Raw genomic sequence first — 7,561 nt, forward strand, 5'->3', positions numbered from 1 at the left:
TCTTAAGATTATTCGTAATTTGGTGTTTTTAGACTAGGACAGGAAAGGAATAATTTCTAAAAGGTTATTAAAAATATCTTTGTAAAAAAATTGCGGTATTAATATTACTTTACAAGACAACGTGTTGACGTGTGACTGACGTATAGGCAAAATTAAAAAATATAATTATAGCAGATGTAATGAAGAAGAATCTATTGACTAGAGACTTAAAATATACTAGCTTTTAAACAACCTGACAGCCCGATAATATATGACCAATTTTGATTTGTCAATGTGTGCATTGGCTATTATTGGTTTTATCTTAGACTAGCTGACCCGGCAAACGTTGTTTTGCCATATAAAGTATAATTCACACGATAGTTTTATAAGTAATAAAATATTGCCTATATTATAGCCTGTACATCATTTTGTTCTATTGTCAATAGTTTTTGCAGCGCACGCAAAAATAGGTCTTCGATTTTACACCTTGTGTTACAAAATAGCAATTTTATTACGGATCCATAATTTAAAAAAAAAACATGAATGGACTACCCAACACTGAAAGAATCATTCAAACCGGACCAGTAGTACCAGAGATTAGCGCGTTCAAACAAACAAACAAACAAACACTGCAGCTTTATAATATTAGTATAGATTATTAATTATATGTGTAGATAGCATGACAGCTGTGAAAACGTCGAAAAAAATATAATTTAAAACTAACCCTATTCACGTCATAAAAAAAACTTGGTCTTAATAATATTATATAGTCACACAAATTACTTTTTTTTATGGAATAGGAGGACAAACGAGCGTACGGGTCACCTGTTGTTAAGTGATCACCGCCGCCCACATTCTCTTGCAACACCAGAGGAATCACAAGAGCGTTGCCGGCCTTTAAGGAAGGTGTACGCGCCTTTTTTGAAGGTACCCATGTCGTATCGTCCCTGAAACACCGCACAAGGAAGGTCATTCCACAGCTTTGTAGTACGTGGAAGAAAGCTCCTTAAAAACCGCACTGTGGAGGACCGCCACACACCCAGATGGTGGGGATGATATCCTAAGTTGTGGCGTGTCGTGCGTAGGTGGATCATAATAATAATCATAAGATCAAGTGATTATAAAAACTTAATAAAGTACGTATTGTCGACTGTTATCACAGTTAATACAAAGGCATATTAAGATTACAAGATAATATAGGCGCTATCTCATGGTTACACCTGTGTTTGTATATTAATTACATAAGTAATTGGACATAAGTCCACTTTATCTTGCATATTCTTCATGCTCAAAGTTTTTTTAAAAGTAATGATTGTAATTTACAGGACGCGCTTGGGATATTTACACTTTTTGTGACGCAATAATAATATTATATCTATGTATTCCAAATGATGCCCACCTTTTACAGTCCATTCACTTACTGCCAAAAACCTATCAATCAACATGACGCACATACAAATAATATTATTTTATTAATATTAAAGGTAAAGGTGTATTAAATTAAATTTTTAGTTATTTCATACTTTTCACTTTTTGAAATCGGTTTTTTGAACGTATTTTGTTTTATTTTTTACTTTTTAGTGTCAGTTAATATTTATAATATATATTATCAACCTGAATTAAAATTCCTAAAAAAGCCGTACACAAAAAATAATTATATCATCGAGGTAAACAAAAATTTTCATAAAAACTGTTCATAAAATGAAAACTACTGGGCCAAACTATGTATTCAAATGGCATCTATTCTGCATCGAACTAAAGAATTACGTAAATCGGATCATAAATATCAGACTAATCGGTGTATATACATAAAAAAATACCGATCGAATTTATAACTTCCTCCCTTTTGAAGTCGGTTAAAAAATTGTTACGACTACCACCGACAATTACTAACGTAAATGAAAAATCAATTTGTTAAGATTGAAATTGTTTAAATTTTACATAAGTAGTTATCGCAATAACACGTAGGCTCTGTAATCATTTTAGCTGCTAGAACGTATTACAAATAAACTTACCATAACTCATATGAATTCAATCCTCTCAGGTCTGAGACATAAATCTTCGTAATGGTGGTAGTTTTAGACGTGCAATAAGTAATTTACAAAATATTTTGAGGAAAAATATTTGAATTTGAAAATGGAATCAAATGTCACAGATGAACAGAAGAATCGCTTGCAACAAAGGAGTTGCAGGTCAGTGATAATTGCAGGTCGTGTTGAAAGGTAAGCCACTTAGCATATTGCTGGCAGTTATAAGACTTTGCTAATTAAAAAACGAGACGGATGACGCCGCCGGTGTACGTCACTACAGTTTTTATCGATGCTATGTTAGTCTGTGGGGCTTAACCGTAGTTGGTGATAAAGATGTTTTTTATGAGAATAAGGGACGAGACGAGCCGGACGTTCAGCTGATGGTAATTGATACGCCCTGCCGTTGACAATGCAGTGCCGCTCGGATTCTTGAAAGACCCAAGAATTCTGAGTGGCATAACAATATTTGCGCTCGTCACCTTGAGACATAAGATGTTACGTCTCATTTGCCCAGTAATTTCACTAGCTTCAGACCGAAACACAGTAATGCTTACACATTACTGCTTCACGGCAGAAATTGGCGCCTTTGTGGTACCCATAATCTAGCCGGCATCCTGTGCAAAGGAGCCTCTCACTGGTACGTCTAGATAGACTGTGACAGCTGTGAAAACTTTGAAAAACATTGAGGTTGACTCTTAACCTCTATGCTCGCAGCAACAGGCTCTATCTAGTCGTATAAATTATCTAAGGGTTATAAGGGAAACGTACAAGACATCATAAATACTAAATACGCTGAACTCGTGAGTTTAAGCCATGCTTTTAATAATTAAAATCGACATCAAGTTCGCGTGTTATCACACTCAGCTAAGTTTTACGTGAGTAAAGTCATAGTATGCTCTATAGATCTCAATCTTAGTGTCGTGCTTTTTCTTTTGATTCAGAATTCGAATTCGTAGGCGTAAATATTCGTTTGCGGCTAAATAAAGACCCCAGTATATATATATATGAACCCCTCCAATAATCAAATAATTAAACGAGTCATTCTTGTGTATATATTTATATATAATCTGAATCTCGGAAACGATTTTCATAAAAATCAATATATTAATTACAGGGGATTTCGGGAGCGATTAATCGATCTAGCTAAGTTTCAATTTTAAAAAAGTGTAGTTAATAATAATAATAATATTGACACACTTTTTACACAAATTATCTTGCCCCAAGTTAAGCATATATAGCTTGTGTTATGGCTTACAAGACAACGATATATTTAATACAATTTAGTTACTTAAACATACATAAATTCATATAAACATACATAAATACATTCAAACATCCATGACTCGGAAACAAACATCCATATTCATCATATAAATGCTTGCACCTACCGGGATTTGAACCCGGGACCTCTAGCTTAGTAGGTAGGATCGCTAACCACTCGGCTATACAGGTCGTCCGTTTATCCGTGTTTTAATGAGAAACAGCTACAATAGCATTAGAATACAAAGGTAAATTTCGCCACTATATACAAGACTATAATAGCTCAGATGCGACATTGGGTGATCCGGAACGCAGAAGACCCCGTCCTATTAGATTTTTTTTTTCAAGTTTTGTAAATTCTTAAAAATCCGCGCAAGGCTCGCTTATCCGGATGTTATACTTAATATAAAATATAGGATGTAGGTCTTTGGTCTTACCAAACCCCTATATTTTAGCCCCTATCTTTAGTTCTCCTCCAGTAAAGCGATGCCAATTGGATTACTCCTGTACCCAGAGAACATTTACGTAACAAAGCCAACATTTTCAAAATTCATGGGTCGAAAATGTAACATTTTAACAGGCGCAAACTGCTTAATTGCTTATAATCCTCATTATTGATTACTTATCTGAATAAATGTACCAACATAATAAAGTAAAATCTATAAGAACAACTTTTATGATAGTAGTATACTAAACAAATGCATCATGCCGAGAAAAAACTTGTTCAACTGCAAAGAAAACTGGTAGTTCATAATAGCTCTGGAGTGCTAACTTTAACCAACAATAAGCATTAGCAACCTACAAGTAAGACTTAAGGGTATGTGTAACAGGATAAAGTAGTGTTCATAGCTCCAAATCCTATATTTTCACCACAAAACTTGTCTAAAAATACATTGTTTGCATGTTTTCTGTTTACCCTTCGCCTTAAGAAGCGATTCCAGATAGGCGATAACAACAGTAAAATATATTTTTTTTTAATAATTAGTCGCGTGCAATTATGATTGGTGTACTCTGTCAAAAGGCACCAAAACATATTTATTCATATTGTTGTTCTGTGACACGTAGTACTTTTATTGTATGATCATTGACGTATAAATCGAAACACGCATTACAGAGTCACGGAATAATACTTATATTTCCGACATATTGCTTCATATTTATGTAAAATTACGTCTATATTCCTATACCTAAGTCGTTTTCAAATTATTATTGAGTTACATTCTACGTTTCCATCTAGATCATAGTCTCTCAACCTTATTTTGCTCACCGCCCACTTTGAGAATAGGTTTTTTTTCTAGAGTATTTTCGTGTATTTTATTATTGCCTTTTTAGACTATATTTTTTAATCTAACCACGCCCCATCTGCGCCATCTCAATGCCTTAATTTTCTCTGGGTCTTCTACTGCCCCCCCGAAAGTCTCAAACGCCCACAAGGGGGCGTTATCACCCACGTTGAGAACCTATGATTCTAGATTTATTCCAAAAACACATTGCAGTTACAGTTATAATAAGCTTAATAAAAGTTTTATCTCCCAACACATATATAGGGTTATATTAGTTTTCTAAGACCTACATAAAAGGCCTTAATTATTGTGAATGGCTGTGATTTAAGTTGACTAAAAGTAATTTGAAATATTAAAAACCTTATAAAACCCAGATGATGGTAATTGATACGCCCTGCCTTATTATAATGCAGTGCCGCTCAGGATTCTTGAAAAACCCCAAAAATACTGAGCGGCACTACAGCTGCGCTCGTCACCTTGAGACATAAGATGTTAAGTCTCATTTGCCCAGTAATTTCAATAGCTACGGCGCCCTTCAGATTGAAACAAAGTAATGCTTACACATTACTGCTTCACGGCAGAAATAGGCGCCGATATACGATATTTTTTATTTTGATTGCATCAGATTTGCGTAGAAATCTCAGGAGCCTATTTAATATCTTCTATTTTATTCTACTTCGAGAACTTTATCAGATGATAATCGAGTCGACGCGGACGAGGGACCGATGACGCTTTGAGACAATTTTCGGAACCAATTACTATCAGAACTTCTACGTCCCTTGTAGATAATAGAGGTACAGAGTATCATAGCCCATAGATAGTGCCATAGAGACTAGAGTGAAGTGCGAACCCCAATATTATTTTAATACAAGCTGACCCGGCAATCGTCGTTTTTTAGATAATATAACGTAGTAACCTAAGTTACTCCTTATTACATCAGCTACCTCCCAATAAAAGTCCCGTTAAAATCGGTCCAGCCATTTCAGGGATTAGCCGGAACAAACAAACAGACAGACAGACAAAAATTGTAAAAAATATTATTTTGGTGTATGCTCCTTAGGTATATTCATATAGGTACATGTAGCAAATAACGGTTATTTCAATATTACAAACAGACACTCCAATTTTATTTATATGTATAGATGTATAGGTAGATTATTTTGAAAACATAATAGGTATCATGTTAATAGAAAGCCTGCGATAATTTTATAACAGGGTAACAAGTGATATTATTCTGCGAATAATTATTATATCACTTATGTAAGAATTGACCACTTACGCGCATTTTACAGTACACTACGCATTTCAAAGATGAGGAAGTAAGCATATCTACTGTATATAGATACAATAGTAACTCACGATATTATTGTAGACTGCAGAGTCCAATTTAAAAACATAAAGATATCGGAATAGGTACCTACCTACCTTATTAGATGTGCCATTAGCTCAATGGTTTCATGAAATATATTATTATTGTGATAACCAAAGTATTTTATAGTTTTTTTTTTTCAGTTTAATAAATGAAAGGCGGTTAGCGCTGGAAGTTCTTACCTAATGATAAATAATTTAATTAAAATGACGGCCTACCTCCGTTCTAAGGGTCTACAGACTGATCTGGCAAAATATAATTTTTTCAGCATTGTAAAGTATTATTTACCGACGTGATTAAGCATAAATTACGTTTTTAATAACTGACTTCTATCCCAATGGTAGCAGCTACCTTAGGTAGGTGCCTCCCTTATTTTGAAATTACGGTTAAATAAAATAAATAAATCCATCGGTATCTTGGCAGAACAAACGCATTTGCGAAATGCGATCTAACATTATTAAAAACAGATAATATATATTGTAAGTGTAAAATCATCAAAATGACAATATCGTGAAAATAACTTTCATTTAAATAAATATTTACTTTGTAATGACACCTTATATAGGTATCTAGTAGATTACCGTAACGATATCAGTCAATTTAATAGATAAAAAATTATTTAATAGAAGAGTAAGTCTAAAATTAATAATAATGAAGCATATATATAAGTATAGAATTAAAAGAAAATGTTTCATAAAATAATTTTGACAAGGTTACACAAAATGTAAACATTACTTACTTAGTTTTATCAAACATTAAATTGATAACAGAATGATTATAAAAAAAAACTCACCGATCGCACACGAATTTAAATTTTTAAATGTTCTGAACTTTAATATCCTCTAACAGGAACACCAGAAAATAGTTTTTGTTATCAAGTTACCACGATTCACGAGTTATTACGATTCAAACAAAATTTCGACAGCACGAACACACAACAATTTTACTGTCCCGACTCGATTTGATTGATAAACAAACCAAGTCCCCAGTCCCCACTTCGTTCGTCCCTTGTTTGAAGCGCGCGCAACGTGATGTGTTGTCATATGTAAAAACTTGCTTAGTACTTAGTAGATAGTAAGCGAATTTTACTGCTTCAGCTTATACATTAGGATTGAAAATAATGGGGGAACCCATGCCTTCAGAAATAGATGTTTATAAAATATATACATAATTTTAGGATTTAGATTTTTTATACCATACTTACAATAATAACTTCAGTGGAATCGCATACATACTTTTTCGATTAAATTTTCCGTACGATCGGTGAATTTTACTCGTTTTTTTACTAACGAAAGAAGTAAGAACATGCATGCCATTTAGAACGACTTAAATACGCAGTTACCACGTAAAAAGATATACTTCATTATTATATCAAACGGAGAATATAGTAAAAAAATTACAAATATGAATATAATTATTACAATTTGGCTACAACTTTGGATAGGATTTTTAGTTTTCAAAAATCGTTAATGTACAGACCGGATGGACTAAAACAATATGTTGCATAAATTTTTTGTTATTTTTAATCACGTCTTTATAGAATATTGTTAATTTATCTTTTCGATCTTCAGCAGAATCACATTGAGAATTTGGATGTTGGATTTTTGGACTTGATAGTTGATAGTTGACACTGTCAACTT

The 7,561-nt window shown here is 33.3% G+C and overlaps 1 protein-coding gene across 1 annotated transcript in view; it reads right to left on the bottom strand.

The window, feature by feature from the left end:
- The window catches only part of LOC126968254 (actin-associated protein FAM107A), an 83,176-nt gene extending 76,239 nt beyond the window's left edge, over nucleotides 1-6,937 (bottom strand). Inside the window, exon 1 of the mRNA XM_050813142.1 lies at nucleotides 6,715-6,937. The gene's annotated coding sequence lies outside the window, so the exon portion shown is untranslated. The remainder of the gene's footprint in view (nucleotides 1-6,714) is intronic.
- Between the last annotated feature and the right edge of the window lie 624 nt (nucleotides 6,938-7,561).

This window comes from Leptidea sinapis, chromosome 15 (genome assembly GCF_905404315.1).
Source record: "Leptidea sinapis chromosome 15, ilLepSina1.1, whole genome shotgun sequence".
Classification (NCBI taxonomy): Eukaryota; Metazoa; Arthropoda; class Insecta; order Lepidoptera; family Pieridae; genus Leptidea; species Leptidea sinapis.